Source organism: Asterias amurensis, chromosome 14 (genome assembly GCF_032118995.1).
Source record: "Asterias amurensis chromosome 14, ASM3211899v1".
Classification (NCBI taxonomy): Eukaryota; Metazoa; Echinodermata; class Asteroidea; order Forcipulatida; family Asteriidae; genus Asterias; species Asterias amurensis.
Window position 1 is genome coordinate 9,887,845 of NC_092661.1, and position 24,440 is coordinate 9,912,284.

At 39.2% G+C, this 24,440-nt stretch overlaps 1 protein-coding gene across 1 annotated transcript in view; it reads left to right on the forward strand.

Annotated features, from left to right (window-relative positions):
* Positions 1 to 513: 513 nt before the first annotated feature.
* LOC139947288 (uncharacterized) overlaps positions 514 to 24,440 on the forward strand; it is a 116,544-nt gene continuing 92,617 nt past the window's right edge. Inside the window, exons 1-3 of the mRNA XM_071945180.1 lie at positions 514 to 779; positions 6,740 to 6,965; positions 10,861 to 11,093. The gene's annotated coding sequence lies outside the window, so the exon portion shown is untranslated. The remainder of the gene's footprint in view (positions 780 to 6,739; positions 6,966 to 10,860; positions 11,094 to 24,440) is intronic.

Here is a 24,440-nt window from a genome sequence, read left to right on the forward strand (position 1 = left end):
AATTACCTCTTTCGCTACAGAGGGAGAATTTTCTCACTAAGTTTTATACTGTCAACAGCTCTCTATTTCTCGTTACGAAGTAATTTTAGACGCTAACAATTATGTTAAGTAATCACCAATAGTCTCCAGCGCTTTGAGCTGCAATTGCCGTGTGTTATGTAATATGAACTATATCTGAAACTGTAAGGTGCTGAAGAAAGGTAATTAGAATTCGGTAAAAATATGATTCTCATTGTGATAAACCATCAAGAGCTTCTTTCTCTGTACCACAGTTGTTGAGCATCTTCTTCTGTATCCACGAGAGCAGTAAATATTTTATTAAACTAATATGCGTAATAAAAATGTTTCATTTTAAATCCTACTGTCCTGTATTTTTTTAAAACAATTAGTATTAAAACCACAATTAGTTCTAAACCACATACAATAGTCTACATTAACCCATTGCAAAAACATAGTGGGCGTGTCTTAATAACACGCCACCGCAAGACATTCAACAAGGCGCGACATTGGACCAATCACAGAGCAGGAAAGTCTTGATTGACAGATGCGACATTGAAGACACAGGTGGTACGTGGACAATGCAAAAAAGACAACTTCTGTATGTTGTGCATGCATGCACGTAATACATGTACACTGGTGTTGTCTGCAAAACAATATGGCTGACAACGAATAATTAGACCCAGTAAACTAAATACTGTCATGCTATAACGTAACAGGCTCTCTCGCCTCACAGCTCACGACAATTACAAGAATATTAGAGTACGGGCTATAGTTATAAGGTAAGTTTGTAATTGGGTTGTAATTATTATAATGTGTTCTTTTGACGAACTAGTTCGTGGCAGATGGTCCTTTTTGCTCCGGCGCGCATCACCAGTGTGTTGTCCTTCGCAGTTTGCATTGTTCGCATTTTGTCCTTAAAAATTGTCCGTCGTAGAATGGTTCAACAAGACCCACATGGCGTACAAAAAGCCCCTCCATTGCATTCTTGAAATTGATAGTTTCAGAACATGCATACAAGCAAAATGAGGGAGTTTTTTGTAAGTTGTTGAATGAATTGTGGAAATTGCTGTTTCTGCTAATATTATAGTAAATACACGAGTAAGTTGCACTACGGTTCTATTTCAATGCAAGCACGTGTTGCCTTTCAGACGTATATACGTATGTATCTGTTTACGTAAAGAGGAGTAGTAAACTGCCTTGGCCCAATTTCATAAAGCTGTTAAGCAGAAATTACTGCTTGACAAATTTCTTTGCTAAGCACAAATTGAGTCGGGTACCAGCCACAACAATGTAACCTTAATGTAATTTTGGCTAGTAAACTTGATTCTGCTAAGCAACACTTTTCTGTTTTTAGTGAGTTTTTTGTGCTTACAGGCTTTATGAAATCGGGCCTTGTTCAAAAGTGTGGAATTCACTTGACTTAAAGTTATCAACCTTCTTATAAAAAAACTTCCGCCCTTAGAATAAAAAGGCCGTCGAATAAAAGGCATTTGAATTCTCTCTCATTCTTGAAAAAGAAGGGAAAAAACATGGCGCAGATTTTGCAAAGACATGGAACTTTAGTCCTGCTCTATGGTTCATTTCACACACAAAAATCCTCATTTTGTACAAAGATTCTCATTAAAAAACTATTTTGTAGGGATATAAGTTGCTCATCAACAACCAATGAGTAATGGTTCACATTTCACAAAAAGAATATACTCATTTTAAACTATGATTCTCATTAATACAAATTCTACGATTTGGAAGAACATAAGTAATATTCATCAACAACTATTGGGTCATGGTTCATATTTTCACACAACAAATTTCCTCAATTTGTACAATGATTCTCATTAATAGAAATTCTAAGTTAAGTTAACCTTCAACTTCCATTGTGTAGGCCCTATTGTTTGTGTATCCTTAATACCACTCACAAGTTTGGGTCTGGCTTCATTGGTCAGTAGTTTACCCGAGATGAGGCGTGAGGTTTCTGACCATGCTGACCAGAAAAAAATGTTTGAGCTTCGGACAACAGTTGTAGCGTTTCGCCGTATTCTGTTCAATAGGATTTTAATGGGGTTTTAATTGCCAAAACCGCCCACACGTGCATAGGCCAAGGTCACACAAGTACCATTATGTCAACTAGTGGCTGGTCGTACTCGTGCCCCCCCCCCCCCCCAAAAAAAGAGCTGGTTACCAATGGTCAACCTCCATAGTCTACCACATGGTCTTTGTGCGAACTTGGCCTATCCATTGTTAAAACAAACGGAGCAATCAATCGTGTAAACAGATGTTTACCAAACTCAATATTTGTGAACCAAATTCAACTTTTTCTGCAATCTTTCAATTAAAAAATTAACAAAATACCTCCCATGGCTGATTGACTTTGCTGCCAACAAATTCAACACTGTTAATTTGAAGATTTGTGTGGTATAAACTGTGGCTATTAGTTTTGGTTTTTCATTTTGTTTCACTTTATTTTTTTTTAAACCTCGGTTGGCAGAAACTCGGCTGTGAAGTTGCAGTGGAAAGGTCTTAAAATGACTACAGCATCGAACTTGGCCCTGCTGCTAAGCACAAAAATGTGCTTAACATGAAATTTCTTCCTTGATAAAAACAGGATTACCAAACAAATTTCCATTTGTTTGTTACTGGTAATCAGCTGTTGTTTGCTTATCCTGAAAACCACGTGGAAATTTGGTTGGTAATCCAATTTATCAAGGCAAAAATTCTATGCTTAGCAAATTTTGTGTGCTTTAAAGCAGCTCCATGAAATTGGGCCCAGCATGCCAGAACTGTGTAGAGAGAGATGAGACCAAGGCTCAATTTCATAGAGCTGCTAAAGCAGAAAATATTGCTAAATAATTGTCTGCTAAGCAGAAATGAGCAGGATACCAGTCGCAAATTGTACATGTGATATGGTGATCTGACTGGTAACCTTATTCTGTGCATAAGCAGCTCTGTGAAACTGGGGCCATGATGAACCAGTTGCATTTGGTCACGTTGTCAGCTGGAGGCCGTTTTCGGTTCTACAGCGCAAACCAGTCTACAGACTAGTCTGGCACCCTTGTGTGCGCACATTTCCCTTTTCTTCAGGGAACGAACACAACTTCTAATACTACATGCTTCATACAAATATTTTACATAAATAATTTTACATTATTTAACATTTTGCAATGGTGATAAAGACAAGAGACAATTATAAAAATTAAACAATTCAGAAGGACAAATTAAAGTACGTTTTATTTTGGTATAATTTTGTTGAGCCTATACTTAGGGTTGGGGGAGGTGGGTAGTCAGGTTGAAGGCCAAATCTAGGTTTGAACCCAGACTACTTGTGGGAAGTCTTGAGAAGGGTTGGCTTTGGAAAAACAAACAGTCCTCCTTATGTGCACAATTTATACGGGAAAGATTGGGAGAAAGGATTACTCCATGCCCCCCATCCCCTTTATGGTACTCTTTTTTCAAGTCGTTTTTTTATTATTATTTATTATCATTGTTGATCATAATAATACAATGCCTTTTAATAAAAGTGACACTCGCCACTGATATTGAAGAATGGCCATATTCAACTCACCGTCATCTCGCCAGTAACAACTTTCTAATAACGAACAAATTATGTGTGGTTAAATATTTACCATTCGATTTACAGGCACCGGTCTATGATAGCGCCTTCACTTTGGCTGTCAGCATCATATGATGAAAACAGCAAGAGTATAGGACTATCCATTGCAAATACGCTTGGCCAAATAACTACAAATCCACTGTTAGACAGACATAATTCAATTCTTCACGCTTTATTTCCAGCCGAGCTATAGAGATCGGGTATGCCTGGAAATCGAATCATGGTATTTGATTATTATGGTTGGGTTGGCATCGCTAGAGCCGCGGTCCGGGACCCAAGTTGGATTGTTGTGTGTATAATGGCTTGGCGCATGCTGCCCATTTAGCGGTCTCTTACTTCTAGCGGGAGATGTGTCTTCCGCAGGAGGCATGCGCGGGGGGTGGGTGAAGAGAGGAGAAGAAAAAAAAAAACTGGAAATGAAGCGAATGTATTAATTTAGCTCAAATGGCAAGATAATGGCGTCAAACGGCAATTTCATTACCGGGGACAACATTATCCCATCACCCATACGGGGGCCAATTGCCGTTGGGGAAGAGGGGTACCCCCCCCCCCCCCCAATCACCATGATTGCCGGCAGGAAGTACCCGTTATTACGGCTAGCCTATTTGGGGTCCGGAGCTACGGGGATGGGCCGTGGTGCACCCACTTGTGGTCCTAAACAGGAACATTTTGTTTACCCCCAATAGCGGCAGGAATACGATGTTCATTCACCGGTAACTCTTTCGTGACATCTGGTGCCCGTCTCGGCTCGACTCTTTCTCCGGAAGAAACGAGAGGGCAAAATAAACGTCTAAAATATCAGACACAAATATTTGGAGTATAAATATTTGTTTTCTAAAACATGCGTTTAGTCCTCTCAGATGTATTCGAAACTTCATTCTCTCGAAATAATATTTTAGTAACGTGTTCTGTCACGCACGGTAAACTGTCCACTCCTCTTTCTCTTTACATTATAAAGTAGAGTCTTGTCAACATTCCTTAAAAAAAAAATATATATATATAAAAAATATTAAAAAACGACAACAACAACAACTTGCTGTTTTGAGTTTGTTTGCTCGCACCTCACATCTGACTTTGCCAATATTCGTGGCCGGGCTTTGCCTGCCCTAAAATTTACTTCCACACATCATCTGATTGTTGGGAAAAAAAAACAAAAAAAAACCCCACACACAAACAAATGAAAATTTATTTTGAGTCAGAGACCATGTATAATCAAGTCAACGTTTGGATGAGTTTGTATACAAAAATATTCAAATGTACGTTTGATATGTATATTATTATAATCATAATGGGGTTGAGTACACGTGGCGAAAAGCACCTTCATGAACAACCATCTCAATAATACATCACTGCGTTCAACTAATGTTTCATCACCATCAAGTATTATCTGATACCGAGTCTAGGTCCCTGACGTATCACCCTGGTCATAATACGACAATCGACAGTTTGTTGTTCTTGTAAAATTGTCTCTAAACAAGACAAATTAAATCTAGCGTGAATCAACGACTTCATAAATGGAGGTTGAATAGCGTTGACGAGGTAATGTAATATAACATCAATATCATTGCCAGGAATTTCGCTGTCAAATTTGTGCCCGAGACCCATCGAGTAAATTTGTAGGGGGACGAAAACATCATGCACGGCTATTGTTTTGGGAGAGAACGGCGTGCCGCCCGGACCATGTGTTTGACTGCGATCGGGGCGGGTGGCAGCGCGTTGTCACCGGGGGAGGCACGTAGCTACCTCCCGGGACGTGATCACAGCGACGCGCCGGTCATATCTCCGAGGACTCTTACAACCCAAATTGAATCTACTCGGCCTGGTCTTTACTAGCATTTAGTGTCTTGTAGTTTAGCTTTCTCCGTCGGTTTCAATGATATGGGGCGATGCCGTGGACGTTAATCTAATAAGAATATTGCACCGCATTGTTTTCCTTTTTTTGTGTGTATGGCTGACACGGAGCTAGCTTGTAAATTGCCGATCGCCAGAGACCACAAATTATATTGTTATCTTACTTTTTCGTTAGAGGGGATGAATAGGCCTACATGTCGTGTGCCAAGGCGATTCATTCAGGCAAGTTGAGAATAATAGTAGACATTGACAGTAATTTGCTTCCCTTTTCAGTATGAGCAACTTACCACAAAATATTAACTTATGGGCCTCAAGCTCGCCTTAGTAAAAACGTACGGTCGACCAGGCAGTTTGACATAGGTAGAGTTTAGACAATCATGGAGGCACTGCGTAAAGCCTACCCCCCCCCCCCAAAAAAAAAAAAAATAAAAAAAAAAAGAAAAAGAAGAAGAAAAAAACAAGGGAAAAAAAAACAAGAGAGGAAAGAATGAAGCCATGAAGGATTTTGAATACTTTTTGTACGACACAAAACACCATGTCCACCAGATTCACATCAAACTTTACACGGTTCCCTCAATGAAGACACTGGACACCTTCGGTAATTGTCAGAGACTAGTCTTCTCACTTGGTGTATCTCAACATATGCATAAAATAACAAACCTGTGAACATTCGAGCTCAGTTGGTCGTCGAAGTTGCGAGATAATAATGGAAGAAAAACACTATTGTCTTACGAAGTTGTGTGCTTTCACAGATGCTTAATTTCGGCAGGGATTTCGGGACCTCAAAATCTAAAACTGAGTTCTCGAAATCAAATTCGTGGAAAATTACTTCTTTCTCGAAAACTATATTACTTCAGAGGGAGCTATTTCTCACAATGGTCGATCATCCCTTACCACAATTAATAATACATTTTGTAGATCAGCCTGGCAACAACATGAATCCCAATGGTAACATTGTTTTACTCATTTCTCAGAAAACACAACACTTAGCAAGTAATATTTTAAGGGGAGCTTTCTATCATTATCTTCAAGCCGTGTAAGTTTGATGTAAATCTGGTGTTTTGTGTCGTACCCAACCCCTTTAAAACAAGAGTAACCAAATTGAGTTTCAATCGGTTCAAGTTTTAGTTCGTCCCTCTTGTTTGAGGAGAGGTCATTACAACATCACCTCGGGGTGATCATGTACGTTTATTATGGCCAGATTAAGCTCGAATGTTGTTCCACGCTTTCCCACTATTTACAAATGATCAAATTTAGTCATTTCTGTGCTTTATTTTCAAGACGGAGAGAGGGGATTGACACTCATCCGCTCGGAACATCCGACGTGAATTCAAATGAGGGAAGGCAGGAGGGTCGACCCCGGCTAAGACTGAGCCCCAATTGAAGCAAAGTCAACACCACTCTTTGGATACATTCACCAAGGCATGCCCGCTCATAAATAATAACCATGCCGTCTTGTGGAGGAGACAACCCCCAATGCCACAACTTTCTTTTCAGAAGCAACAAGGTAAGACATCTAGATTAAAACAAGGCTCAAAGGGATTCTATACAGGCGCCTAGTAACTCGAGATATTTTGACTACTGGGTCTCCAATTACATACCGTTAGCATTTTGGGGTATCCCCCTGTAGTATATAAAGCCTTCTTGGTAATAATATGGAAATTTTACCAAGCTAGGAGTAAAGCCAATGTCACAGGGGACACCTGAAAGGGTCCCTGCCTATTATTTGATAACAATTAAGAAACTGCTCCACACCGTTTGGTCTGCTGCACTGGGGCGTCATGTTGATCTTTCATTTTCTAACTCGTAATTCGCGACTCGGATGCAAAACCCGTTCCCCTCCAGCAGATATTTGGTAATTGTTAAGGAACTGGCAACGGGCAAATTATATATGCAAGATAAATAAACTAGGATCCATGGTGGATCGTGCTAAGTGGAGGAAATACAGTCGCTTTAATTAGATTGTCAAAGCAGGGCAACTTGCTTGTCATGTGATGAACTGTTCTCCTGAAGACGATACTGATCGAAACGTTGAGCGTTAACCACCTGTTCTTTTCAAAACCAACACTACTCAAAAAGAGTTATTCACAAGGTGTTACCGCGAACCTCTCTTTGTTAATGAGCTGCTCTGTTATTTAAAGGCAGTGGACACTATTGGTAATTACTCAAAATAATTATTAGCATACAACCTTACTTGGTAACGAGTAATGGGGAGAGGTTGATGGTACAAAATATTGTGAGAAACGGCTCCCTCTGATGTGACGTAGTTTTCGAGAAAGAAGTAATTTTCCACGAAGTTTAGAATTTGAGGTCTCGAAACCAAGCATCTGAAAGCACACAACTTCGTGTGACAAGGGTGTTTTTTCTTTCATAGTTATCTCGCAACTTCGATGACCAATTGAGCTCAAATTTTCACAGGTTTGTTATTTTATGTATATGTTGAGATACACTAAGTGTGAAGACTTGTCTTTGATAATTACCAATAGTGTAAACTGTTTTTAAACTGAATAATTCTACCCCTGATATTCGTGTTACAGTACAGTAGCTTTTTCAACCTGTAAAAAGTAGGTTTTTTTGTAAGCGTGCACATTTTTAGGCCAAATTGTCGGCAGTTTTACAACTGAATTCACATGAAAGTTACAGCGCAGACCAGTGTATTTTTGTTGTTGAGAGAATAGCAAATCAATGTCACGGTATAACACTGATCAAGAAGGTAAAACCCATCCAGGTTTAGCGAGAAGACACGGGTACCAACCACATCTTTGGCATTGGAAATTTGAATATCTGAAACTGCCGTGTGCTTTTGGAGAAATTAATACGTGGAAAGCACTATGACTGCGTAAATTTTGATGTACAGAATTGTTGTTGCTATTGGGTCCCCTGATGTTGATGGCTTCAATATACCGTGCATAATTCAGATTCTTTAAAGACAGTGGACACTTTTGGTAGTTGTCAAAGACCAGTCTTCTCACTTGGTGTATCTCAACATATGCATAAAATAACAAACCTATGAAAATTTGAACTCAATTTGTCGTCGTAGTTTGCGAGATAATAACGGAAGAAAAACACCCTCGTCACGCGAAGTTGAGTGCTTTCAGATGCTTTATTTCGAGACCTCAAAATCTAATTCTGTGATCTCGAAATCAAATTCGTGAAAAATTACTTCTTTCTCGAAAACTAACGTCACTTCAGAGGGAGCCGTTTCTCACAATGTGTTATACTATCAATAGCTGCTCTCCTTTACTCGGTACCAAGTAAGTTTTTATGCTAAAAATTATGTTTAGTAAATTACCAATGGTGTCCACTGCCTTTATTTACTAAAAATTTAGGATCATAACATAATGTCATGACCCGACAAAGAGGTTAACAGAGTTCTCTAATGAAGTAGACATAGGCCTATGCTAAAAAGAACACTGCGTATATTTTGTTAAAGGCAGTGGACACTATTGGTAATTGAAAAAGACTAGCCTTCACGGTTGGTGTATCTCAACATATATGCATAAAATAACAAAATTTGAGCTCAATCGGTCATCGAAGCTGCGAGATAATAATGAAAGAAAAATAACCCTTGTCACACGAAGTTGTGTGCGTTTATAGTTGATTTCGAGACCTCAAGTTCTAAATCAGAGGTCTCGAAATCAAATTCGTGGAAAATTACTTCTTTCGCGAAAACTATGGCACTTCAGAGGGAGCCGTTTCTCACAATGTTTTATACCATCAACCTCTCCCCATTGCTCGTCACCAAGAAAGGTTTTATGCCAATATTTTGAGTAATTACCAATAGTGTCCACTGCCTTTAAATCAGTATAATAGATACACTGCAGGAACGTGGGTGTTACAATTTATACCAAAGGTGTTGTCAAAAGAGATATCAAAATAATCACATAAGTTTTATTTTATTTTAAATAATACCAGTGTAACATTTTTTCGCGAACCTATTGTGTTATATTAACACCATGTGGTGTTCATTTAGATTTTTTTTAGTATTTAAACTGAGAAAACACCCATGGTACCAGTTTAACACCCCAGTTTTTGCAGTACTAGGCTGGGTGTTTTTTCTCTCTTAATGTAAATATGACACGACATGAATTGCATTTGTCTATTTACATTAGTTTTGTTTTAATAGCTTCGAAAAGGAAAAGTAACGCACAAAAAAATACTTGCACGATTTGTTTTGCATAGCTGTGTTTTGATAAAAATTCAAAAAGTGCGTAATCGTTTATATCTTGTTTACAATTGTTTATTTCAAAAACCACGGTAATAAAACGGAACAGTTTGACTTATTTATTTCTTGCCATAACTCATTTTATATACGTGGAAAGATTAGAAGAGCTATTAATGAGCGTTCCGGGGGCAGCAAAGCAATGTTTACCGATAGTGTCGAAAGTTCCGGACGGAGTTAGTGATTTATACGGGATGTCACCGGATCGAACCCGGAACCATGACAGAAAAAAAGTACATTCACGTATTGAATCATTTTTATTTCCAAACACAGCTATTTTAATGGTGTATACTTGGGTAAAACATATCATAACCATCATATTACTGTGGTGCTGTTAAAAGCGGTTCAGCGTCAAGAAAATGTTTTAGCAAAGAATTGGGGAATCTCACTCTAGTTCTGCTAAGATGATAGAACAATGAGCTACCACGCGCCTGCACCATTGATATCCATCAATAGATGAATAGATGAATATAAACATAAATTGTTTGGAAACAATGCAAATAAACTTTGATATGCGTTTTGGATGGTAAGTGGACTGAACTTGCCGGCTATGGCTATAAATCAATCAAACCTCCCTTCAAATCCTATCCTATCCCCCCCCCCCCATCCATCCAAAGGGTCTAGGTACTTTTTGTACGACACAAAACACAATGTCCACAGATTAACTTTAAACTTATCACTGTTTGAAGATGATGGTGGTAGAAAGCTTCTCTTAATATTACTTGCTTATAATAATGTGCTGTAGTATCTGAGAAAAAAAAAAGTATAATCAAATTGTCATATATTCCGTTTTAGGACACGAACATTATTTTAGCGCTTTACGCAGCTCACCTGAAAACATGGCTCTGTGATTTTCACCTTTTCTCAAAAAGTAATGACTATGAAGCATCTTCTACTGGTATATTATTTTACATAGGCCTACTATACATATTCATTCAAAATTACTAGGGATTCATGTGATGGCCCAAAACTTGATTAACAAAAAAGGTGTAAAAAACCTTTAAAAAACGTGCATTTGTTGAAAATAAACGACACGTGTGGTAATGGTTTTCTACTGGCTCCTAATAAGGACATTTATCACGTGTACTTTTCCCCCAAAACATGAGTCTTAAAAATGATACCTCAAGAATTGCACTTTTGAAGAAGCAATAATCCATATGTCCCCATGTTCTGTTTTTAGAGGGTGTTCCCGCGTCCGGCCTGGCAGCGTGACGAGCCATGAATAAGCACCGTTTAGAAACGCCGAAGGTCCCCCCAATCAAAGGAGCCGATGGGGCCGCGGGCTGTAAATCTCCAGTGTAAAGAGGACCTAGTGTTGTATTAATGATGTTCTTCACACCAAACAAGTCCACCTTTCGACCACATGGGTGATAAATAAAGAGAATGGCGTGACGGGCGGAATTCATTGCACAGGTGAGCTTTAGACCTTTTTAAATTCTATTCCACGTTTGGTTTCATATAGCACTATTGCAATACGACCCAGGCAGGGTTTACCTTTTTGCCATTTTTCAGTGACATAGCAAGCGGGACTGAGGCACAATTTCATAAAGCTGCTTTTGCACAAAAACTAGCTAAGCATAACAAAAATATGCTTTACCGGAAAAGGGTTACCAGCTAAAATACCACTTGACATGTACCATAATATGACTGGTAAACTGCTTATTGCTGGTTAGCTGAAACCTTCTAAGCAAAACTATTTGACAGGTTGAAACAGCTCGATGAAATTAGGCCCAGTTACTTGGCATTTATATAGTCCGTCTGCTTTTTCACCAGTCCATATTTTTATGTGTCAAATATTAAATAAATATGGGTTTTTTTCCAACACCGAACTAGCCAGCCGGACCACTTGGAAAGAATTTTGACTGCTCATGGTTGTTTTAATCGGTGTTTGGCCAGCGGACTCGTGTTAGCGGCATCATTGGACACTTTTTATAACTGTTCAAAGACCAGTAGAAACACAGGCCGCCTAATGCCCACTGCCAAGACACCCTTTGTATAAGCATGGAGGTAGAATTAGACCTCCATGGTATAAGTCAGTCTGTTTGATTTCAGTGTATACCGCGTCCATACTACCAAGGTGGAAGACAAACCAGGCCATTAAATTTAAGTTCACTTCTACCTTAGCCATGGTTTTGATATTAAACCTAAAAGTGAAATATTGAATGATCCGGTCTGAAAACTTTGTTAAAGGTACTGGATACGTTTGGTAGTATTGTCAAATACCAGTACCCTCACTTGCTGTATATCAAAACATGTATAAAATATACAATTTGTGAAAAATTGTACTCAATTTGGTCATCGAGTTGCCATAGAATATTGAAAGAACCAGCATATTGCAGGGTTTTTTTATTTTTTTAATACCGTCTGAATTTGTTAGAGGAAATGCATCACCATGACCACTTAACAGTTCTGTTATGATAACACACAAATAAATAAATACAAAAACAAAATTAAAAGAAAACTCAGCAAAAACAAATAATGAGAAAGCAAATTACATAGAAACGTAAACCAGTCTTACTCTAACCTTTATATTTTGTATAAATCGACAATCGTGTGAGAGTTTATGGCATACCGAGCCCCACAAGACTAGAAAATGGGAATGTCAGTTGCCTAAACTGTGCTTCAACTTCTAGGTGCTGTAATGTTGCATTATATCATTATACATTATTTATTCTTTTTTGAGTGTTTCACTACTGCCAAATCAAATTAGAAATGACTTCATGTGTAATAGTGTCTTTATATTAATCAGTTCAAGAGAACAAGTGATATTTGGCCATTGATGTTTAACATGTGGATTTATCATAGAGTTATTAGCGATTTGGTTGCTTTTTTATGAATCGTAATCTTGCAAGTGTCACGCTCGTCTCTTTAGTCGGAAGTGTATTTCAACCTCCTACCTTAAACTGCCATTTTTTAAGATTCACTGCGGCAGTTTGGTCACGCACCTTGTTTCCGATTATTTTAATCCAGTCTTTTTGGGGATGGGAAACATACGGCCTTGTCGGGTAATTTACACCTGGTTTAGGGGGGTTTGCGGCCGGCTGGCTTATATATGTTGGGAGTCCGGCATCGAGCCATAAACACGCCGTAAACTTGTGGGGTTTTACGGCCCGATTCACGGTGCTTTCTTTTACGGAGTGGGTGACATTTACTGGCGTTGTTGGGTTCTGTTAGCTTGGCTGGGTTGTAGGCTGGCTGTGACGAGGCGGATATGTGACATTTATTGGCAACACCCGGATGGTGTCGGTGTAACGTGTGTGGCCTGTTTTTCGAGTAACATATTTTTTAGCTTTGTTAAAAAAAAATTGAAAAAGTTGAACGTTGTCAAAAACAAAAGAGAAAGGTGCTCTGTTTAAACTTGTAGAAATGTGGACATCGGACAAGTGTTAAACTGAGACGGACCAACTCGCCCACTTTATCTCCTAAGTTTCTTAAAACCACTTGTGGTCCTTTTTTCAGTTCCCCAAAACGTAGTAAAAAGTTTTAAAAACATACATTTTTAAACTTGACTGGTGTAAAAAACACGTTGGGGGTCAAACAATATTATTTTGGCTTTACACATCGGCGCTATAGCGTAAAACCAAAACAATATTTGGACTTGGTTTTCGCCGACAAAATTCACCAGAGTCAAGCTCAGAAGTTTCTTTCGAGAAGTAGTCTTACCTTCGTCATTATACACAGATGGTGGTGGTGTCCGAAATGCCAATCAAAGTCTTTGGGTGGAAAAAAATCTCCCCCGTACAAACTAGAAATTGGCAAACACTTCAAGAGCAGAGTATTTACCAAATTAACCACAGAACAAATCTCCGGGCTTCAGCCATTGTCCTGCAACGGGCAGAATGACCGACTAGAAAACCCCGGAGCTGTGTTATGAAAATGCTGCAGTAATTTTAACTGTCAATATACTTCACTTATTATTGTTGTTCAAATCTTCAGGACGAATTAACCACGACATTATTTTCTCGTTTTTGTTTTTCTCGTGTCATTTAATTTTCGTTTACAAAGGACAAATATTTATCCAAGGAATCTGGCTAGCCGCATCCGATTTTTAGAGGAAGACAATTTAGGAAAGGGGAAAACACTTTTTGTCTGTGCGTTAAGAGTTTTGTGGTTCATATTATTATTTTTTTTTCCAAGGTGAGTTCGGAAACTTGCAGTTGGAACACAACGCCGAAGTGTACTGTGGTCACAATTATGATTGAAAAATTTAGGAATGGGGAAAACACTTTTTTGTCTGTGTGTTTAGAGTTTTGTGGCATATACGTTTTTTTTTTCAACAGTGAGTTAGGAAATTTGCAGTTGGAACCGTCGCCAAAGTGTGCTGCGGTTTTAACATTATTAACAATTATGATTTAAAATTTAGGAAAGGGAAAACACTTTTTTGGTCTGTGCGTTTAGAGTTTTGTGGCATATATTGGGTTTTTTTTAACAGTGAGTTAGGAAATTTGCAGTTTGAACACAGCACCGAAGTATGCGGTTTTAGCAATACGAAGTTGGTCATCAAATGCCATTCAAGTACAACGAAGAATTGGATTCGATCAGTCCAAACGAAAACTTGTTTCGTCGTAATCATTTTCTGAACCATGTCATTCACTCGTTTTGACGTATAGACTTATATCATTGTGTGGCCATCTTGATTTTTTCCTAGTCTGAATCTTTGTAACCAAACCGAGGCTTGAAGAAAAAATAGTCTTGTTCTTGTTCCAGTGCAACCAATACAAGCATTCATTACTCTTATTGGACACAGGAAACATGACCAAGTTGCCGGCCCACCTGCGCATATAATTAATATCTGCTAAGCCAAAGTTTACAGGAAACCAGTTACAAATGGTACACTGTGATACGGTGTGTTGGCTGGTAACATTTTCTGGTAAGCATAGTTTGGGTAATGTTTGTGCTTAGTTGAGAAGCTCTATAATGACACTGTGGGCCCATGTCCTTACCGTTTATTTAAACAATAGCTTGTCGTCATTATAAGAGTTTGCAGAATAACTTGCACAGACAGAGTGTGTATATTTTGTATACTCTTTTTGGTTATTTCTCAAACAAATAATGACCACAAAAACAGACTTCATGATGACGAGCATTGGAGAGCTGTCGAAAACTATAAAACATTGTTAGACACCAAACCCTTTGAAGTTTTAGAGAAAGAGGTAATTTTTTCACGCAAAACATCGATACGGAGAAAGGCTTCATGCATACAGATGTTCCAAGTGACACCAACACATTCTCCTGCTGAATACGAAAAATATACTGATCTTAACGTCGAGACCATACCGCTCTTTTCAGAGCCAACACTCTTACTAAAGAGACTTACACAAGTTGACTATTTTGTTAATAGTTTCTTACTTTGACACTATTTCCTAAACTCTTCTCGTTTTCTTAACCCTTGGATGCTTTCATCCATTTTTCATTAAATACTCTATCTCTATCTATTTCAAATGATCAACCGCTGAGCATCTTCCGAATTGAAACAGACTATATTGAATGAGCACTACAGATTGTCCCATATAAGTGCTATCATCACCCTCTAAGTACAACATCTTTAGCCCAAGAGACCTGACTTTGACTCTTAAATGCCAACCGACCAAGGCTCTTAGCCATGGTAAACGGCAGGACGCTATACGGGTTTGAGCAAACAAGCCAACAACACGACTAGCGCATCTCTCCGCACGCCCCGTACATTTGCGCCTCGGCACGGCCGAGCCGTGGTGTGTGCAGACGGCAGTGGAGCGAAGCAAGTTCCCACTTTCTACCGTGGTCTGAAACGTTTTTCACCCATAAAAAAGAGCGGGAAATTCCGTCAACCTTTCATCCATTAACACGATTGATTTTCAGTCTTATGTGTGTATACACAGGACCAGACAAATGGACGCTTGTCCTGTCTGTATAGAAACGACCTTTCTTCAGGTGTACTGAATATAGTACACGCAAGTTCGAATGATATTGAAGAGATAGTTAAAGTCAAAGAGAGTCATATTTTGCAAAAGTTTGAGAGGAGTTTTAAAAGGGTTAACTTGATTTGAAAGTTTCAACGCATCAATTACAAAGATAGTATAACGTTTTTTCACATATGACTTTTGCGAATAAAATGTCTAGTACAAGTTTAAAGGCAGTGGACACAATTGGTAAATACTCAAAATAATTATTAGCATAAAACATTTCTTGGTGACGAGTAATATGGAGAGGTTCATGGTATAAAACATTGTGAGAAAAGGCTCCCTCTGTTTTCCAGAAAGAAATAATTTTCCACGAATTTGATTGCGAGACCTCAGATTTAGAACTTGAGCTCTCGAAATCAACAATCTAAACGCACACAACTTCGTGTGTTTGTCTTTCATTATTATCTCGCAAGTTCGATAACCGATTGAGCTCAAATTTCCACAGGTTCGTTATTTTATGCATATGTTGAGATACACCAACTGTGAAGGCTAGTCTTTGACAATTACCAATAGTGTCCACTGCCTTTAAAGGAACATTGCATAATTGGTTTTTGCTTACAAAACAGTTGCTGGCAGTGTCACTTTATGTAATCCACCATATACAACGTACATAAACTGACAAACCTGTAGAAGTTTGAGGTCGATCGGCCATCTTGGTCACGAGAGAATAGTGACCTACCGATTACAAATTTTGCATTGCATCGACGCCAAAATAAAAATGAATAAAACGCTCACTGAGCGATAAACTCCCAACGCGAAGTTAAATTATTTATTTCTCATCATTTCAGACAGAAATATTTCAAGGGATGTTTTCTACTATCATCATTATTAGACCATGTAAGTTTTATGTAAATCTGTGTTCTTCACGATTTTTGTTTCATACTAATTCTTTAACGTGCCTTTAAAATAAAAAAAGTTGACGAGAAGGAAACATTCAAATAAAGAAAATTAAAATAAAATGATGAAGAAAACCTCAGCATTAGAGTCCAAATGTCATACAAGCTTGGGTCAATATTGGGTAAAACGACAATTGTTGTTGTACCCTCACTTGAGTAGAATTTAATACCCGAAGAAAAAGGTACCACAGCTGTACCAAAAATTTGGTAGGAAATCAAATTGCATAACACCAAGGTTCAAATGACTCAACAAATGAGTAAAGCGAAATATTTTGAGCCTAAAACAAAAAAATATATATATATCCATGGTAATTACAAATTCAATAATTTATTATTATTATTAAAATTCTAATTTTTTTTAAATTATTAATGTGCAGTCCAGAGGAAGTGCGGTTGCGAACTTATGTGTAACTTATACAGTTTTCTTCGTGCACGAGAAGTGTGAGATCGTGAACAGTTTACAGAATTAATAAGATGTATTCAAAAGGGCCCAGGTTGCTGAGATCAAACGCCCTCTATCTTCGCATTCATGCCATCATCATGCCTGATGCATTTCTGTGCATGGAGGCCTATTAAAGGAACACGTTGCCTTGGATCGGTCGAGTTGGTCTTTGAAAAGCGTTTTGAAACCTTTTGTTATAAAATGCATATGGGTAGAAAGATGTTGTAAAAGTAGAATACAATGATCTACACGAATATGCCTCGAAATTGCGTGGTTTTCTTTTCACCTCGTCGACTAACACGGTCGGCCATTTATGGGAGTCAAATTTGTCTCCGTTGCTCGTTTTACGCTAACAATTATTGTGAGTAATTACCAATAGTGTCCACTGCCTGAAGGGGAAAATACATGCAATGTTGTTCATTTACCTATGGTCATATCATACTGAAAGCCTTAAAACTTAACAAGTCAGGATGGTTCCGTCTTGACAGAAGAATATTTCCGTTTAAAGACAAGTGTTGAATTAGAGAACCTCCTTGACTTAATGTCACCTCTTCAGCTGTGTGTTCAAGGAAGTAATGCATAAAACATTACACCCCTTGATTCACGATACAGTCATTCAGCTATAGTCTAATTACCACTTACTACAGCCTTGACAAATTGGGCCACTGTAAATAGCCGTATTTATAGTCAATTTTTATCTGTACCATCTTTCCCGGTAGTGATTTAGAGCCAGATTTACTGCCACAGACTAGTTGGGCACCTGTATGGCGACGACTGTTTTATGTTTGTATTTAAAGTGCCTTATCTTCTCAAATGGGATTGTGAAGCAACTCGGGTTTTTTTTTAATTCAAACCAAAGTACCCGAAACCGAGGCTGTGTGGAAAATTTTATCAAAATGTACCCATGTTGGTTTTACAAGCTTTAACACCTTCTGCATGTCAAGTTTTGGGCCATGACATGAATCTCTACTCAGTGTATAATTAAAGATGTAGGCCTATGTACAATAATTTACCTGTAGAAGTTTCAGCTTCATTAGACGTCAAGTTTCTGAGGGGAAAAAAAGAGAAAAGAAAACCACCGAGCAATGTTTTCAGGAGAGTCGCGTTAACTCCTTGTTCATCCTCCTTAAAGACACTGGACACTATTGGTAAATGTCAAAGACTAGCCTTCACAGTTGGTGTAACTCAACAAATGAAAAAAATAACAAACCTGTGTGAAAATTTCAGCTCAATCGGTCATCGAAGTTGCGAGATAATATTGAAAGAAAAAACACCCTTGTCACACGAAGTTGTGTGCGTTTAGATGGTTGATTTCGAGACCTCAAGTTCTAAATCTGAGGTTTTGAAATAAAATTCGTGGAAAATTACTATACTTTCTCGGAAACTATATGGCACTTCAGAGTGAGCCGTTTCTCACAATGTGTTATACCATCAACCTCTCCCCATTACTCGTCACCAAGAAAGGTTTTATGCTAATAATTATTTAGAGTAATTACCAATAGTGTCCACTGCCTTTAAACAAATTTGTCTCAACGAGACAAAATTTATTCTCGTGAAATTGTTTGCTAATTTCTCAAAAACTACAACAGGATTTCTACTATCATTATCTTCAAACCGTGTAAGTTAAACGTAAATCTGTGGACATTGTGTTTTGTGTCAAGCAAACATATGCTCTTGAATTGGTTCATCTCTGTCTGTCTATGGTAATTTTTTTCTGCCCAAAGACCTGGGCCCAATTTCATAGAGCTGCTTAGCACAAACATTTGCTTAGCATGAAATATCGTCCTTGATAAAAACAGGATTACCTACCAAATTTCCATTTGTTGCATATTGCTCGTTACTGGTATTCAGCTGTTGTTTGCTTATCCCAAAAATCACGTGGAAATTTGGTTTGTTATCCTGCTTTTATCAAGGAAGCAATTTCATGCTAAGCAGATTTTTGTGCTTAGCAGCTCTATGGAATTGGGCCCTGACTGGGTTCACCGTATTTAACCATAGTTGTAAAAATATTTAGTTTATTCAGCTGTAAACAATAATTAATAATAACAAGATGCAATTAAAAAACAAATACTTTTAAATGCAGTGGACACTATTGGTTATTATTCAAAATAATGTATAGCATAAAAACTGACTTGGTAATGAGCTGTTGATAGTATAAAACATTGTGAGAAACGGCTCCCTCTGAAGTAACGTAGTTTTCGAGAAAGAAGTAATTTACCACGAATTTGACTTCGAGACCTCAGAGCTTGAGGTCTCGAAATCAACCATCTGAAAGCACACATCTTCGTGTGACAACGGTGTTTTTTTCTTTCATTATTATCTCGCAACTTTGACGACCAATTGAGCTCAAATTTTCACATGTTTTTGTTGTTTTGTGCATATGTTGAGATACACCAAGTGAGAAGACTGGTCTTTAACAGTTTCCAATAGTGTCCAGTGTCTTTAAAGAGCAACTAACTAGTGAGTTTTTAAGTTGTTCTCGAATGCTGAAACAGTGTCCAGTGATCTGATGTGAGATGGCATATCGCTCCATGGTTGTCTTTAAATACCCATTTCTATTGTTCCACAACTCAGTGGATGTTGGGGACTCTTTTTCCTTTTGTGAGTTTTGAAAGAGAGAATGAGAGACTGATAGTGGCACTGCACTTCCACTGGACATCTGAGCCCGAGCTTCAGACATAAAACACCCCTAGGAGAGGGGTATACACAACGGGTCCCAGCCGGTCCCGAATCGGACCAAACAACCCCTCACCAATAGACTACTCGCGGTACGTCCGCCGAGTGAAACGGCATTAATTGTTTAATTGTTGGGGGCAAGTAAATCCTTTGTTTCCACGGTGCAGCCCGACCAGGCATCTTCTAACCCGAGGAGCATTCAGGCGACTGATAATGGCAGGGATAGATGACACTATTGTCCACCCCCAAAACACGGTGATGTCAAACATGCCCAGGAAGCTGATGTGTCCGTTTTTGTATGCGACTGATCCACGATACCCCCTATTTTAAGATTCAAATTCAATGCATTGAACGTGATCAACAAAACCCAACAAAATATCCATAACCATTTTTTGATTTTGAATAAGGGGCACTGAACGCCAAGTGCAGGTTATAGAGACAATTAACGTGAATGATTCCTCACTGTTAAAGGCAGTGAACACCATTGGTAATTACTCAAAATAATTATTAGCATAAAACCTTTCTTGGTGACGAGTAATGGGGAGAGGTTGATGGTATAAAACATTGTAAGAAACGGCTCCCTCTGAAGTGCCATAGTTTTCGAGAAAGAAGTAAATTTCCACGAATTTGATTTCGAGACCTCAGATTTAGATCTCGAAATCAACCATCTAAACGCACACAACTTCGTGTGACAAGGGTGTTGTTTTCTTTCATTATTATCTCGCAAGTTTGATGACCAATTGAGCTCAAACTTTCACAGGTTTGTTATTTTATGCATATGTTGAGATACACCAACTGTAAAGGCTAGTCTTTGACAATTACCAATAGTGTCCACTGCCTTTAAAGGCACTTGACACTTTTGGTCAATGCTATTGGTAATTACTCAAATTAATTGTTGGCATAAAAACTTACTTGGTAAAGAGCATTGGAGAGCTGTTGATATTATAAAACATTGTGACGAACGGCTCCCTCTGAAGTGAAACAGAGGGAATTTCTAACTCAAATAATAATGATAAGCCTTTTATTATGCACCTGAAAGCACACAAAGTAATGGAACAATATTTTTTTTCTTTTCTTTTATTACTCTTTTGCAAATTCGATGACCAATTGAGCCGTCTCCCCAGGCTTATTTTGTGTGTGCACATGTTGAGATAAATCAAGTGAGAATATTGGTCTTTGACAATTATCAAGAGTCCATTCCCTTGAATGTATTTTCGGTGTTTCATTCAATAAGAAAATGGCAATTGAACAACGCGACGACTCTCAGGTCGTGCGCTCAAAACACCAACTTTAATAGTTTGTTTCTGAGAGCATGTATCGAACTTCGCTTTCAGGTCGACTTAAATAGGAGAGAAGCAAATCGGTACAATCCAAAGAACAAAACACCCATGTCGTGTATACACGCTGTATTGCCATGGGGGGCTAGCTGTGTGAGGAGGGGAATTACATAAGTCACTCATGCAATATCTGGGTCAGGGATGAATAGAGGGGCACCCTCGGTCACCCCTATGATCCATTTCGCTCCACTGCCTCTCTCTCTCTTGCCGAGGAACACAAAAACACCGATGACGTCGAGTACGAACTAGGGCTTCTTCCGTCTGACTAGCTCACGTAAACACGAGCCTTACTTTCTACACATGTCGAGAAAGTCCCATCGCAGGTGTTGGTGGTAGTTGGCGAGCGAGCCTGCCTGCACCATCACTGTAGTATAGTCGTTAACCCGGAGGGTTGACAGATTTTTTTTTCTTTTTCGGGTTGGGATTTTTTGACGCGGGCGATGAGAAAAGAGGGGGGGGGGGGGGTATTGTCAAAGGCCTAAATTCTGTGTTGAGGTCGGGGTTGGCTCTGCTTTTGTTCAGGAGGTACCGATGGTTGTTTGCTTTTACGCTGAGTCTGAATAGTGGAGGGTTGGTTCCGGGGGCTCGGTGGCGAGGGTCTCGGGGCGACCAGGAGCTGCACTACGGATGAGATTGTCAGCTTCCAGATAGTATAAGGCCGTGTTTTGAGAGTTATAATGAAGTCAGTGCGAGAACAGCAGGTTCTGTTGAGTTTTGGGGTCCAAAGTTCAGCAAAGATTGAGAGAGAAGATGTCATGGAAGCCAGAACACTGTTAAGTATTTTTCTTCTTGGCTGGCTTTCTGCGCTGACTTGCAGAGCAGGAGGATTTTTTTCTCTCAACTTCAACACAGAATGAGAGGGAACATTTCGAGAATACTGTTGTGTACTGTTCTTGGCTGGGTCTCAGCACCGTGAGACTGGATGGTGGACAATCTTTAATTTGTGATTAGTACGTATATGGATTCTTGACACTTGGAGATGGTCATGCACGGTGAGTGAAGCTGGATTCAAACTCGCCGCGCAGTGAGCATAGTGTGCCAAAGATGGTTCGACGGCTATTTTGTGGGAAAACGTGCACGCGATGTACGCGACGCGCACAACTCTCATCCAATGACAGGTCTTCATTGATCTCAGTGAGGGCAGTGTGTGGCTTGTTACGTCACGTGCAAGGTGTCTAGTCACTGGTTTTGTCCAGCTATCATCATTGTTTTAAAAGACCCCTTGCATAACGCGAAACGCTAAACTGACACTGAGATAAACTGTATACAAAGAACAGATATCGTCCGATCATTTGCCTCATTTGACCCCAGTGAGGGCGCTTGTTTACCCAAATGAGGGCGCTTTTTGAGCCAGTGACGTCACATGCAATGGGTCTTTACATTGACAATGAAGTACGCCACTCATTTTTCGACACTCAACCTATGCAGCCATTTTTCGGCAAAAATCAAGTTGAGAACTTCTTATAAAAAGCTGAAACCAAGTCACAGAAGAGGCCCAGTTTCTTGTTTAGGTCCATGAGTCGCCATTTTGAAGCCATATGCAAAAGAAAAAAGAAAAAAAGCTGGAACCACGGCTCAGAAAAGTCCCAGTCCCTTGCTTAAGTCCATTCTGTTGTCTTTACTACCATTCAAATGGCCGCTCCATCACATCATCGCTTCTGGTCGACCGTTGATCCTCTTTGTCTGGAGTGTAGTTTTTTTATGTTTGTTTTAAAGGTCCCATGATTATTAGATTCTTTCCTCTCGGTCGGCACATAATAATGTCATTTTAGTAGACTAATTTGATTGTATCAAATGAAGAGCCATTGATACCATGCATTGCCTCTTTCTCTATTCAATGAGAAGTAAAAAGAAAACCCAATACCATCCAGACAAACCCTTGACACTTCCCGCTCTTCAAACCCGACCTTTTCTCTTATCATACAACACCGTATCAAGCAGTCTGTATACACGGCTCAGACAGCAAGCCGTCTAGCAAGGCGGCCCGCTAGTAGTGATCTGAAGACGCGATCCTGTCGTTCCGTGGGGTGAAACTAGGAACCCCCAAAGTGGCGCACTCCCCTTCGCCGCTCACTCACACAGGGAGATAATGGACGACCACATCCGCTCACTACCGGGCCAGCCCTCGGCTGATACTCTCTCACCCCTTTCCCTCCTCGATGCATTAAACAAAAACAAAACAAAAAACATCCCTTACAATCTAAAGTGGCAGGATTACAATATAATATTTATCATAACTCCAGACGATCAGGTGACGATTATTGAGTATGATATTTTAAGTGTAATTCCGGAAGGGATTCTATGATGTCAGCGTTGTCAGCAATGGTTCCCGGGGGCCCCACTCCTTTAAAAGAAAGCATCAGTTCTGAGACGTTCATCAATATAAGGTGTCTTTATTATACAACACTGGTTGTGTTCATACATAACTCTTCAAATCTCATGTCAAACTTACTTAGTGTAAGACGGTACAGCAGTCATCCGTAATTATTACACGGTCATTTTTTCCCCCAAGTCGAATGATTTCGCTGTAGCTTTGACAGGGTTTGTCATTGTGTGTTTTTTTTTTTCTGAGAAAAAAAAAAATCAAGATTCTGTTTGACGTTATTTCAAATGTTGTGGATTTACGCTAGATAATCTCGGGGCGGGGATTATAGGATTGACCCGGATCAGGATTGACCCCACCAGATTCAATCAACTTCATTGTTTTACAAAATTAGCTTACTTTTGAAATGGCTGATCAGTTAGTAACTGGACTTGCCTAACCGTACTCTAAAACCTTTAGTGACCATCAACCAGCCTGGCATTCAAGCAGCCAGTCAGATCGTAGAGTGCTGCCTGGAAGATGGGCAGGGAAAAGTCGTAGGTCAACTGTTACATTCTGAGAATTGATTTGATTTCTATTTGGTTTATTTGGCAGACTACTCGTACAGAATGGTGGTTTAAAGCTTGGTTTGCATGGTCACTTGCGACACTTTTGCTCTTTCGAAAATCACAATTTCTTCTCTCCACCCAGGAGTAAAATGGGAGAAACCTGCGATGGTCTGGTATCCTGTCCGGGGGGATACTAATCAACCATTTAGCTAACTAGCCAGTTAGCCACTTTAGTCAACTAGTTCACTAACCAATCAGCTATCCAACCTGTCTGTAAACTAGCTTACCGATCTAACAACTACGGTCGTCCAGTTGAGCATTAGATTAGTAATACGATCAAACAGTCAATGTTCTCATTAATCAACAATAAAGCTAACTAGCTATCAGCCACCCAGTCAACTAGTTCACTAACCAATCAGCTAGCCAGCCTGTCTGTCAACTATGGCTCATCTAGAAACCAGACGGTTGTCCGTTTAAGCCTTGGACTAGTAAGTCTGTCAAATAGTCAACTAACCCATTAATTAACCATGAAACCATAACTATCCAGTGAGCCACTCGGTCAACTAGTTCACTAACCAATCGGCTAACCAGCCTGT